The sequence below is a fragment of the Cibotium barometz genome, chromosome 18, assembly GCF_041138505.1.
Source record: "Cibotium barometz isolate CiBa-2024 chromosome 18, ASM4113850v1, whole genome shotgun sequence".
Classification (NCBI taxonomy): domain Eukaryota; kingdom Viridiplantae; phylum Streptophyta; class Polypodiopsida; order Cyatheales; family Cibotiaceae; genus Cibotium; species Cibotium barometz.
The window spans coordinates 36,374,656-36,389,069 of NC_141063.1; the positions used below are offsets into that span (position 1 = coordinate 36,374,656).

The 14,414-nt window shown below is 46.2% G+C and overlaps 1 protein-coding gene across 1 annotated transcript in view; it reads right to left on the reverse strand.

The window, feature by feature from the left end:
* LOC147629263 (cytochrome b-c1 complex subunit 6-1, mitochondrial-like) overlaps positions 1 to 14,414 on the reverse strand; it is a 57,915-nt gene that overhangs the window by 42,993 nt on the left and 508 nt on the right. The window lies entirely within an intron of this gene.

Sequence of the window (14,414 nt, forward strand, 5' to 3'; positions counted from 1 at the left end):
GCCATGTACTCAGCTTCATAGCTCAAAGTGGTCACTGTTGGCTGCTTCTTGCTGAAAAAACCCCCCTTATGGAGGGTAAAAAGTGCCCTGGTTGGTCCTACTAGTGTTCACCCACCAAAAAAAAAAAAGCTCACTTATGCTTTTTTTAACTCATGCTTTTTCCTGTTTAATCATTCACGCCTCTTTTAGCCTTCCTTCTCCCACACAGCCCACTACAATCACATGTGCCCAACCATACTTATACGTAGCCCTCCTCTGCTCACTGTCCAAACTGCCTACACGATCTGCACAGGCTCGTTGTCCGAGCCCGCGCTTCACCTTTTGCCTTGCGCACTATGTTCGTGCACGATCAGGCCCTACTACATGGCCTACACGCCATGATGGGCTACGCCTATGTCTATTGACATGTGGAGACCTATGCGCAAATGGACCAACTTTACCTCGTCTGCCGTTTGGCCCCCAGAGCCAAGTCTGCCCCCCCTCTTGGCCACCATAGGCTCACTGTATGGAGGTGGCTTGGGCAGGTAGGTCTAGCCACCTTGGTTGGCTTTTGGTGGACTCCTAGCCGCCCATGCTTACCTCATGGCGACCACCCCCTTCATGTGCTTCAGACTCCCATTCACCCCCTTCATGTGCTTTAGGCTCCCAACCACCCCGGTCCCCCTCCCCTCGTGCGATGCAACCACACACACGTTGCTTTTCTACCTGCCCTTGGCTGGCTCCTACCCACCCCTACTTACCTCATGGTGACTCCATGTCACGTGCATCCCGCACTTCAGTCGTCCGAGGTCAGGTGTGCATTGTCCTGCACATGAAATAGTGCCAGTCCGCGCTGTGAGTCTCCCTCTGGAATGATGTCAGTGATTCTGTGTATCTGGTATGGTACCGGACGCCAGATCACTGAGTAGTTAGTTAGGATTTGCGTTTAGAACAAGGGGCCAGCCCATAGGGCTACCCCGGGTCTTTGTGTGGGCATGGGGATAGTGTGGAACCACCCCCATGAGGGCCAGGAAGGCCCTCGCTAAACCCACCAGCCATGGACGGGCTGTAGGACAGCCCTAGGGGCAAGCTAAAGGCAGATTTCAGGAGATGCAGCCTTTGTGTAGCTATAGGGCAGGTATGGGGCAGCCCATACAGGCTGCCCAGCCCTCAAGATGTTTGCAAAAGCCTTGTCCAGCCATCCAAAATCAGGCGCATGATGCCCAACCAGTTAGGGAAAAAAACGCAGCATTTTATGTGATTTATTTCAGCATTAAATGCTGAAAACTCAGCCGTGGGAGTATTTTATGCTGGCCGCCTGGGTTAGAACTGGCCGACTGCTCTAGATGGAGTAGTATAAATAGGAGAGTCCATAATCCCAATTGTTCATCTCATTTTCTCACCAAGAGCTCAAGCATAAAGAGGCTAGACAAGCCAAGAAGGTGCTAAGCAAAGGGGTGAAGGACTGCAAGTCAAGGGCAGGGAATTCCCAACCAAGAAAGGTCAAGGTTTTTTGTATTTTCTTTTCAGATTCACATCATTCTAATAAAGCAAATACACCATCCGTGGTCTACAGAGGGTATTTGGGACCCAATACTATGTCCTCTCTCTCTTATGGCACTGGATGGAGTTAGACATAAATCTGCATAGCATGCTTGTACTACCCCTTCAGCATATAGAGATGCATCTTGCCTTAGCACTCCATCCACATCCCCACCCCCCCTTATATTGTTTGTATATGGGCTCCACCGATCCATGATGATTCACAGTTGTATCCAAACACATGCACACTTTTTCTTTTCTTTCTTTTCTTCCGATGACTGGAAGAACACAGTTGTATTATTTTTTGTCTCATAGGCCGACTTTGGCCTCTCGTAGACGTTAATCTATCTTTCTTTCTTTCTTTCTTCTCTCTCTCTCTCTCTCTCTCTCTCTCTCTCTCTCTCTCCATTTTCTGCACATCTTCATTCAGTTTGTGCATTAATTCCGTCGCGAAAAGAGTGCTGATTTCTAAGCATTAAGTTACCGATTCTTCTCCGAAGCTTCCGCATGTTACACTCCACCCCCTTCATGTGCTTCACGCTCCCATCCGCTCCCTCTCTTCGTGTGACGCAACCACATACATGTTGCTTTTCTATATGTCCTTGTCTACCAACAAAATATGGCAAAAGCAAGGGGCAAAAAACTTCCGACCGTGTCATGGTTTGTGCTCAAGCGATTCTCAGCCTACATGTAGGTAGCTTTTATACCTACTCTCCTACCCTATGCACATCATGCTCAGGACTCTTGCTTTTCCTTGTCTCTCCCACACATCCATGCAGGAAAAGTAGCCCGCATGAGGATTCTATCACATACCACCTCCATGTCTCGGGTTCAATCTTGTCAAATCCACGCTCTGATACCAATGTAAGGTCTCGATAGACCACACCCAAGGATCATCTGACCTAGAACCAAAACCCTACCGAGTTTTCATAGACCCAACAATATATATATATATATATATATATATATATATATATATATATACACATATATATTAATATATATATACATATATATTTATTTATTCAAGAAAAAAAAACACAAAAGCAAAGGCAAAAGCCAAAGTTAGCTTTTGGGGACTTTTAGTTTTTTTGGAACCCCTTATAAACCCCCTCAAGTGGGCTTCTTGCCACACATCTCTCAAGTTTTCAAGCTCTCAAGCTCTCAAGTTCGCTCGCACTTTCATTGTGCAAAGATCGAATTTTCTCTCCACATACCCTCTTCACGATGTCAACCCAAGAATCGGAGTTGGAGCCCCTTGTGGAACGCGAAGGCTTGCCTACGGAAGGTACCGATGCCGATCTCTTTGACGATTTTGTGTCAAAATCAGATTTCAAAGAGTTCAAAGTAGCTCTCGAAGCTTCTTCGACGGAACGTCAGGCACAAATCGCAGCCCAGATGCAAGCTTTGCAGAACTCCATTTCTCTATTGACCACTACCCTCTCTACTTTCTCGGGTATGGATACCTTGGCTTCAGCTTTAGGCCCCAACATTACTCCGGAATCGTTCGGGGGCGAGCAAAAGCAGCGCACCAACAAGGAGATCGTGGACACGTGGCTACACAAGTGGCAAGTTCACTTTCAGTTTCATCCATATGATGATCGAAAGAGGATCCAGTTAGCAGCAGGTTTCCTGTCCGGCAAACCTTTGCTTTGGTGGAAGGAACTCAACCCTAAGCCAACGACTTGGGCACAATTTGAAGACGTTTTCAAGAAAGAATTCCTCAAGAAAGAGGATGATTATGATGTTGTTGCCCGGTTTTCAGCTTTGACCATGACCTCGCAGCACCTCACTTATGAGGTCTACCTCCAGAAGTTTCGTGACTTGCAGATGAAAGCTACAAAGATGGATTCCACTACTCTTTTGGGGTTTTTCGTAGCTGGTTTACCAGACTCGTATCGATTACAGGTTAAAAATAACAAATGTAAAACATTGGACGAGGCCATTCATTCAGCTCGTATCTATGATGATACAATGGTCTCTTCCAAGTCGAAACCCGTTACCGAGCAGGGGAACAAGCATAAAAGAAAGTTCTCCGCACCTGTGGCTAACACGACAGAAGGAAAGTCTTCAGACCAACCTTCGAAGAGTTCCAGTTCGACACCAGCGAAGAAGAAACGACTCCTTAGGGCTTTAAAGCTCAAGAAGGAAGGACGTTGTTTTATCTGCGAAGAAAAAGGACACATGCGTGACGAGTGCCCAAAGCAAAAGAGTACCAAGGCAAACGCAGGACCCAAGCCAAAGGCAGCTAACCAGTTGTCTTTGACAGGTACGTCAATTACTATACTTTCTCGCCCTAGTACTTGTTCTGATTGTCTGTTCCATTCTAAAGTATTTGGCTTGCATGATCTTCTGCGAGTTTATGGAGAAGTGAATGGCCATAAGATTCACATTCTTTTAGACCCTGGCAGTTCACACAACTTTGTTAACTACAAACTTGTGCAGAAATTGAGTCTTGATACGACACTCAGCGACCATACCTATGAGGACCTGCGGGAAGGCAAGTTTGGGATCGCAAGGTCGAGATGCTTCCAATTCAGATTCAAGACTACAAAGATACTCTGGAATGCTATGTAATGCATATGGTAAATGTAGACTTGTTATTAGGGATTGAGTGGTTTAAGACTCTTGACGTCCAGATAGATTGGTCTAGTCATATTTTTTCTTTTCAACATAGGGACACCAAGTATAGTATTTTAGGTGATTGTATCCATCCCTCTCAGGGACCTCTTGTAAATACAATTGATTTTGGAAATATAATGGATTCTTCTTTGTATACCGCTTTCCATTGTGTCTTGATACCACTTTCTTCTTTTCTCATCCCTTCCATGGATGTAAATGAATTAAGTGTGTTTGAAAGCAAAGAATTACAAAAGATACTTGATTCGTTTCAAGACGTAATTCGTAAGGAACTGCCATCGGGTTTACCACCTGAACGGGCAATAGATCATCGTATTGACTTGATCCCTGGTGCTCATCCTGTCAGTATTCCACCTTACAGGATAAGCCAAGCTGAGGAAAATGAGTTGGCTAAACAACTCGAAGATTATTTGAGGATGGGCCAGATCCGTCCAAGTAAATCACCTTGGGGTGCACCTGTGTTGCTTAGGAGAAAGAAGGACAATACCTGGCGAATGTGTATAGATTACAAGAGATTGAACAAGCTGACAATTAAGAACCGTTATCCTCTCCCTAGATCAGATGACCTGATTGACCGGTTAGCAAGAGCGAAATATTTCACGAAGATAGATTTACGTACTGGCTATCACCAGATACGTATTCATGAAAGGCATGTCGAAAGAACCGCCTTTCGGACTAGGTATGGCCATTACGAGTTTCTCGTATTACCTTTTGGGTTATAACCAATGCTCCAGCCACTTTCCAGCAAATGATGAACGATCTTTTTCGTGAACATTTGGGAAAATTTATGGTGGTGTTCCTGGATGATATTTTGATTTATAGTCGTACTCTTGAGGATCATGTCAAACACCTCACGATTGTCTTATCTATTTTAAGACAGAATCGACTATATGCTAAGTTAAGTAAATGTGAGTTCTTTACGACCGACATCATTTACTTGGGACACAAGATCACTAGAGATGGATTGAGCATTGACTATGACCGAGTTCAGAAGGTTCTGGACTGGCCTATACCACGAACAGTGAAACAACTTCGTTCTTTTCTCAGTTTTGTTGTTTTTCTTCGGAAATCTTGGGCAGAGTTAATGCAAGATTTTGATTTTGAGATCCGTTATCGGAAAGGGTCCATGAATAGTATTGCAGATGCGCTTAGTCAGATTAGAGAGATGAATTCTTTGTCGTTCACCGAGATTTCTACTGACTTATTTCAGTCATTGAGAGGGCTTTGCAGGACTGATAGTTATTTTGGTCCATTTTGGCAGAAGATCCAGGACGGGAGCTCATTGATTGACCAAGACTCGATGACTGAGCAGTCTACCATTCAGGCTGCAGGAGGCCAGTGGATGATTCGGAATGGTTTACTATTTCGTAATGACAAAATTTGTGTACCACAGATCCCGGACATTAGGTCCAAGATTCTTAAGGAGTGTCACGACGCCCCTTCTGTTGGACACCCTGGGTACACAGGACACTATCGTTAGTGAAACACACTTTTTATTGGCCAAAGATGAAAGGGTATGTAGAAGATTATGTTCTCGAGTGTCAAATTTGTCAGGCAAATAAAGCTGAACGCTTTAGACAGGCTGGGTTGTTGCATCCTTTGCAAATCCCAGGTAATAAATGGGAAAGTATTTCCATGGATTTTATTACCGAATTGCCAAGAACACATCAAGGCCACGATTCTATTTGGGTTGTGGTAGATCGCTTGACAAAAATGGCTAGATTTTTACCAACCCGGAAGACTATTACAGCTACGCAATTAGCACAGCAGTTTATTGAGCAATTGTTTAGACTGTACGGGTTACCGCAGGACATAGTCAGTGATAGGGACTCTAAGCTTACGAGTGATTTTTGGAAACTTGTTTTTGAGAAGTTGGAAACAACTTTGAATTTGAGTTCCTCTGATCATCCTCAATCTGATGGCCAGACTGAAAGAGTGAATCAGATTTTGGAGGATATGCTTCGAGCATATGTATCCAAAAGACAGAGTTCATGGGAGGATTATCTTCCTATGTTAGAATTTGCATATAACAGTACTAAGCATACGAGTACAGAGTTTAGTCCTTTCATGCTTATGTATGGTTTTCAACAAAGATCACCTGTTACAGTAGGATTCTCAGGACTTCAGCATGATGCAGCACGTAATTTTTTGCAAGATATGCAGGAAATGTTACAAGTTGCAAAGGAATCTATTAGAAGTGCTCAAGACCGAGACAGGTTTTATTCTAATAGACATCGTTCACCTAGAGAGTTCTCTGAAGGAACGATGGTGTATTTGCGAGTTCCCAATTATTCCGAGACTTTACGGACAGGTAGATCTCCGAAATTATCCCCTAGATACTGTGGACCATTTCGTGTTACACGACAGATTGGTTCAGTTGCATATGAATTGGATTTGCCTTCTCATGTGAAAGTCCATCCTGTATTTCATGTCAGTAGACTTAAGGAAGTACTGGGTGGAGCAGATCAGTTAGTTACTCCTCAAGAAATCATAGATGTCGCGGATATGACATTTGTTCCGCACGAACCTGAAAAGATTCTTGGATTTCGTGAAAGAAGATTGCGTAATACGCTTATCACGGAATACAAGATCAAGTGGAAGGATCGTGTTGAGGAGGACGCTACATGGGAGACATTGACTACTCTTCAGAGAGATTACCCTGGCTTTTTAGTGAGCTCAGGAGTGAGCTCTTAGAGGAAGGGGAGTATGTCATGTGCACAGTGTGTATCTACCGTGTGCTACACGCACGCAAGACTAGTTTCGAGGCTTGGGGAAGCTTGGAACTAGGCAGGCTGATTGACGAGCTGAGTTAGGGAAATACTAACAGGCGGGCACCCAAGTATGGACGGGCGGGCGGCCAAGTGTGGACGCCCGATGACCAGCCAAGAGCCTATAAAAGGGAGGCCAAGGTTAGTTATTGGGATATAAAGAATCTCGTGAGTTTGTGAGAGCTCTATGGTCTTGGAGCCTGGATCTAGTGCAGACGTACACCTGCTTTACGCAGCCGAGGCCGGCAGCAGTCTCGAGGCCCGGGGCAGCTTCGTGGCGGTATGGGACGTCGCGAGGAGGAGATTGGTCGGTACGTCATCCTAGTTAGCTCAGCTCGTGGCTTGGTGGGGACAGCCAAGACTGTGGGCTCGCCCACGGCTGTCATGGTTGGAAGGTGAGTCAGGCCTGCACCCCCTTGCTTGTTTGTTTGTTCGTTTGTTTGCAGGATTCGAGTTTCGAACCAAGATCGATCACGAGGGGATCCGTGGGGATTTGATACCACCACACCCCTTTCATACTAGGAAATGTCCAGGCTGGTGACACCAACGGATGAAGTTCATCTGAGGGGTGGAGCCAAGGGTGTCGAGATCGGTTTTCAGAAGAAGGATTCATGTTTGTGTTCAAGGAGAGGGAAGAAGGCAAGGGGACAAAGTGGAATAGATGTCAAGCTCTCTACATACTTGGAGTGGATTCTGAGACCTAAGGGAAGGTTTTCAGTGAAAAGGTTGCCAGGACGGGAAGGATGACACGTATGGGAGTCCATATGTGGAGACAAGGGATGATGACAGACATCCAAGGCCAAAAATTAGAATCACATCATGAAGTTTGGCAGAAGGGGATGTCATGTGCATGCACATGGACATGCCTTATCCAAGGCTAATCCAGATAGGCAATAGATACACATCTAGGTTAGGGCTTTAGCATGGGTCTAGGTGTGCACAAAAGACTTCCAAGTGGACAAAGATCTATCGGCCAAAGTGGAATGTTTCAAGAGCATGTCAGCAACATATAGAATTATTTGGTATTTCTACTGGCTGACTGCTGGTCAGTCAGTTCCTTGGACATACCTTGGGCCTATTAACAGCTAAGCCACTCAATTATTTGATTCATCACATTGCCCAATGGAGTGGGGTCTTAGATTAGGGTTTTGTTTAACTTTTGGGAAGGCCTAAGGCCACAGACATTGTACCCTTTCGTACTCCATGAATATACTCAATATACAGCCATCTCTCTTTCTCTATTCTCTGTCTATGCTGCATCAAGTGTTCCTATGCAGTGCTTAGGACTGAAAGAAGACTACTCAGAGCTTCCGCACATTACAGTGACGATGGCCCCAACCTAGCATCCCATACCACTAGACCAAACCACCCACCTTGCAGCTCCATGGCCATGAGGTCTAGCTTGTCACATGCACACCTTAATCCGGTGCCACGTAGATATGATTATTCCTTACAGCCACCTTAAGGGCAAAGTTTAAGGTCGTATATGGGCAATTTGGAGCCAATTTGGTGGCCCTATAGGTGCCCGGAGGTGCCCACGACATGCACCAATGGTTCGGACATATTATGGACACAATATGAACATATTTTATGACATTTTTGATGAATTTTTATGGCCTGAAAAGTGAAAACCGACCTGATTACGACTTGCTATCACTTTCCTATATAAAGGCAAGTCATAGGTCATTCATAATCATTCAAAGACAGAGATTGCAGAGCCAAGACCAAGCAAACTAACAGTTTGGATCAACCAAGTAGATCTCCAAATCAATGTTTTCCATTAACACACAGTGGAGAACAGTAAGCATAAGTTCATTCATAACATTCATAGTCTAGATCTACATTGGATCTATGACAATCATTGTAATTACTCATTCATTCAGTAATATATAGTAGGAGTAGGTTAGGTAAAGACCTTCTCTTCTCCTTCTCTCTACGTCTCTATGTCATGAGCATGTGATTAGCGTTAATCTTTATTGCTTTGCGTTAATCATCATTAAGCACGCCTCTGCATAGTAGTCATGTTACATGGCTCCTAACCACTAGGAGCCAAACCTCGTAGCCGCCCTTGCTTACCTCATGGCATCTCCACTCCCTTCATGTGCTTCACACTCCCACTTGTTCCCTCTCCTCATGTGACAACCACATACACATTGCTTTTCTGCATATCCCTGTCTACCAACAAAATATGGCAAAAGCAAGGAGCAAAAAACTTCCAACCGTGTCATGGTTTGTGCTCAAGCAATTCTCACCCTACATGATGGTAGCTTGTATACCTTCTCTCCTACACTATGCACATCCATGCTCAAGGATCTTGCTTTTCCTTGTCTCTCCCACACATCGATGCAAGAAAACTATCCCGCATGAGGGTTCTGTAACGTACCACTTCCATGCCTCGGGTTCAATCTTGTCAAACCCACACTCTGATACCAATGTAAGGTCTCCATAGACCACACCCAGGGATCATCTGACCTAGAACCAAAACCCTAATGAGTTTTGACACCGTACGCATCACATGAGCGCGATAGATTGTGGCTAGCGACTCACTCACCACCCAACCATAGAGTCCTCTTGACTCAACCCGAGCCCAAGTTCTAATTGCCATGAGCCTGCTTAGTACCAATGGCCCCAATCTAGTGTCCCATACCACTAGGCCAAGCCACCCACCTTGCAACTCCATGGCCATTGCACAGCCTTATTAGTCCTCCTCTCTACCACATACTCAGAAGTTCCCCCAAGGTCACTTATAAAGCAATAACCAAGATATTATTGGCCCTTACTTTATTTATAAGCTTTCATGCTTTATTTATAAGCTTTTAGCCATTATTAGCCCGAGACAGCCAATTATAAGCTCTAAGCCAATCTAGACCTCATCCTACCAATGCCCTTAACCCACATGTGAACCCTCCAAGTCTCCACGCCCCAACTAAGCCCTGAACCTAACCAGGGTTAGTCCACATCCCTAGCCCTAATCCTAGCCATGTTGGGACATAACAATGGACATCTTTAAGCACAAGGCAATTTTTCTTACTTTTGATGCTAATATATAGGATCATAATGTCTAAACATCCTTTTTGCATTCTAAGTTGTAAATATCTACAACTAGTGGGCAAGCTAGAATTGTACAAAGATAATCATTCGCAAACCTTGATGCAAGACATGGCAAAGCTGTTAGAAGTCATCTCCTGTCCAGTTGTATACACCAGGGCCTCTGTTGTGGGTGTGCCCGCCCGTATATCATTTTTCCACACTCCCCGTATTTTTTCCCTATTTTTCCCATTTTTTTCTAGTGGCTGGAGGGCTGCCAGTTGATGCCAGGAGCACTCTGAAGCTGGCCGACTGCATCTGTAGCAGTCGTGGGCTGTCTGAGTGCTGGCCGACTTGTTTTGTGCAGGCATGGGGCACCAGATGCTGGCCGACTGCTATTTTTCAGCAGTCGTGGGTTTTGTCCAGTCGTGGGCCTCTTTTAGAGCTGGCCGACTGCCCTCATGGGCTTGTATATATTGCCCCCCATCCTCCTCCACTTTCTCATTCAGTATCTTCGGGATCTTGTGTATAGAGAAGAGTTTACACACATCTCTCAGTGTTTCTTGTGCTGATTATTTTCTGCAGTCTACTTGCTCTTGTCTACCCAAGTTTGGATATCATTTCCGCTGCATATTCTGACATGGTATCAGAGCCCTAGGCTCTAGCAGATCTTGGGCGTTTTTCTGAGCAAGAGGGGGAGCAACAGGTTGCTGATCGGTGGACTGTTTCGGGCTGAACGGGAAGTGAAGGTGCAAGAGGAAGGCGGGCAGAGGGGCTGGACAGCCACTTGCATATATTCTGATTTTCAGATTTTTCCCACCCACCCACCCTTTCAGGTTACTCTCCGAGATGGCAGATTTAATCGAGATGGCTGAGAAGCACGTGAAGATTCCGACTCTCCCCACGTTCCCAGTGGATCGGCAGTTGGACGGGTCCAATTATGGCATCTGGAAGGTCATGATGGAGTCAGTTTTGGAGTCATATGATCTTGCTGATTTTATTATCAAAGGGGTGCCAAGGCCGGAAGCTGAGGAAGGGGAGGTTTTATCGACGAGGAAGGACCGAGAGGCACAGGCACACATGTGGGACCGTGTCAACGCCAAGGTCCGGTCGTTTATATTCCTCAATTGCACACCACAGGTGATCAACCATGTGAAGCACATGACGCTGGCGAGAGGCATATGGGAGCACTTGGCTTCTTTGTACAACAGGGTGTCACCCATGAAGCGGATATCCTTGGAAGTGCAGATGCGGGTTATGAACCCTGCAAAGTCTTCGACGATGCGGGAACACATTAACAAGCTGCAGGCCCTTCAGCAGGAAGTCCTTCAAGCTGGGAAAGAGATATCGTCCGAAGATATGGCCATCACGTTACTTTCCCACTTGCCTGGTCACTATTCCGCTTTCTATTCCTCGTTGATCACGAGTGGCAGGCTCAGCACCATTACTTGGGAGGAGCTTGTGCCAATGGTCTTGGACCAAGAGGAACGATTCACGAACCCTCCTCAAGGTGGAGGTTCGGAGGCCTTTACTGGCCAACGGTCGAAAGGCCGTAACTCGGGCAAGGGGAAGGCTTCATCGGAGAAGTCTTCTGAGAAGATGTCCGACGCTGACCGCGAGAAACTAAAGGCAGAGAGGACCTGTAATGATTGTGGCGAGAAAGGCCACTACTGGAGGCAGTGTCCCAAGCGGAAGACCGAGAAGGGTGAAGACTCCTCAGCAATCATGAAGACTCCGGCTTTTGTGCACCTGGAGGTGATGGACACCGATGCTTCATTTTCTTCAGGCAGGGAGGAGATTGGAGGACTCTCCGCAACGGATACTCGGGAGTGGATTCTCGATAGTGGTGCTTCCAGGCACATGACTCCTTCCCGTTCCGGTTTACAGGATCTCTGCAGGCTTTCTGGTCATATTCTTACTAGGGATACGTCCACTATCCCAGTTCACAGTGAGGGCAGGATGGAGATAGTTCCCGATGGCAGAGGGGGGAAGCATTCCTCCCAGGTGTTGTATGTTCCGACACTTGGTTTTCATCTGTTGTCAGTGCATCAGGTGTGCAAGACTGGCGTACGGGTGGAGTTTGATGAGCATTTTGTTGCTCTCCGGGACAAAGCAACAGGCCAAGTGGTTTGGGAAGGCGGAGTGGAGAATGGAGTTTACAGGCTTTCAGCACTCTCTCTCCCAGGTCCTCAGGTTTGTGATGAGTGGCACTGTGGTCATGGCTACTCAAGTGTGGATACGCTGCAGGAGCGGGCTTTCCGAGACCAGGTGGTGGATAGCTCGCCAGTAGATGGCAGCAGTTGGCAGGAACTTTCCAGTACTGATGTTGGTAGTTCTTGTGTTTGTGAGTCAGAGGAAGCTGAACAGGTCACTTATGCTCTGATGTCTCGTCGTGTTCGGGACATAGAACTTCCAGTAGTTGAGGATGTTCTTTCCACGGGGACCTTTCGGAAAGCCAGGCAGGTGACAGGTGTTTGCTTGCAGAAGGAGGTGGTTTCTCCAGGCTTTGTGGTTCCGGATTCAGAGGGGGTGGTTGACAGGTTTCATCAGGTTTCCAGGACTTGTTTATGCACCGTAACAGGTGTTGATCCTTGTGAGCAGTGTGATGTCTCTGTGACTCAGAAGCTGGATGGTTCATTGATCTGGTTGATGGACACCAGATTGGACGGGAGCTTCCTGATGAGGCAGATGAGCTCTTGGTTGCAGATGTCTCTTTGGGAGGCAGGATCGCGTTTCCTGTGGTTTCTGCGGCATGCGAAGGATCAGAGACTCTTTTACACAGGAGGGGGATTGTTGGATGGAGTCCGACTCCGCGGTTGGAGTGACTCGGTTTGGGGAGGAGATCCGGACACGAGGGGATCTACTTCAAGCCCAGGAGCAGTTCTACGGAGCAGCAGGAGGAGGTTGCATGGCAGGTTTGGGCTTCCATTGGAGGAACCCATGGTCATCCAGAGGCACTTTGTTCGTGAACAGATCGTTGCTGATGACATCTTGCTGGAGTTCTGTTCGACGGAGGACAGTACGGTGGACCTCTTCACGAAGTCGCTCTCAGGATTTGCTCAGGCGGCACCCCAGCTCCCAGTGGTTGGTCACACAGCCAGGAGCTGAGAGGGGGTGTTAGAAGTCATCTCCTGTCCAGTTGTATACACCAGGGCCTCTGTTGTGGGTGTGCCCGCCCGTATATCATTTTTCCACACTCCCCGTATTTTTTCCCTATTTTTCCCATTTTTTTCTAGTGGCTGGAGGGCTGCCAGTTGATGCCAGGAGCACTCTGAAGCTGGCCGACTGCATCTGTAGCAGTCGTGGGCTGTCTGAGTGCTGGCCGACTTGTTCTGTGCAGGCATGGGGCAACAGATGCTGGCCGACTGCTATTTTTCAGCAGTCGTGGGTTTTGTCCAGTCGTGGGCCTCTTTTAGAGCTGGCCGACTGCCCTCATGGGCTTGTATATATTGCCCCCCATCCTCCTCCACTTTCTCATTCAGTATCTTCGGGATCTTGTGTATAGAGAAGAGTTTACACACATCTCTCAGTGTTTCTTGTGCTGATTATTTTCTGCAGTCTACTTGCTCTTGTCTACCCAAGTTTGGATATCATTTCCGCTGCATATTCTGACAAAAGCATCATTGGGTGCACACTCTCAAGCATCTTGTCTTGTAATATTATGCATAAACTCTAAGACATTGTTGTGTAGCAAAGAGTCTTTATCTCATTCTTGGACACCCTTGGTCTCTTTCATCCCATCTTGTAATAATCCACAAAAGATTACGCTTCCTCTATCCTAAGTTGAGAGAGTCAAAAGGAGAATATAACATGAAGCCTCAGTCTTGTCCTTGTTCTTTCCATGAAATTCCATCACACAAGCTGCTCCACTTTCCATTGCTAAGTTTTTGACTTCAAATACCATATGTACCGAATTGTTGCTTTGAAATGCAAGATTTTTCACCGCAACAATTTATTTGTTTATTCCAACCAGCCTTATGCACAAGATCCGCCCATAGGCGCTTTTTTATCCACCCGCAAGCGATGCCGCCAAGGAAGCACCTTGTGGAGTTTTGAACCCAAAACTTCCTAGGACTTCCTGATCCTAGACAAACACCTTTACCACTTGAGCTATCACCTCATTGTCTCCCCACAGCAATTTGTAAAGAAGGCTTATATTAAGAACTGTTGTTTGTGTTAGATCACAATAAATGAATCATGGTGTGTCTAGGAAGATTCTGAGACTTATCCTTCGGATAACTACGAGGGATTTAAACAATATAAATGCCGTGATTTCAAGCTGCTAGATTATTTATTTTTGAACGAGCGGCAGAGGTTAAAATGCAGAAATCTTGAATCTGGGTCCTTGGACCTTGAGGTAGCTCCTACTGATCCTACGTACCTCCAAAGAGCCAATTGTTTTGCACACCTGCTTGAGCACTCTAAGAATGGCACCTGGCTGTTGACTGAAAGGTAAGG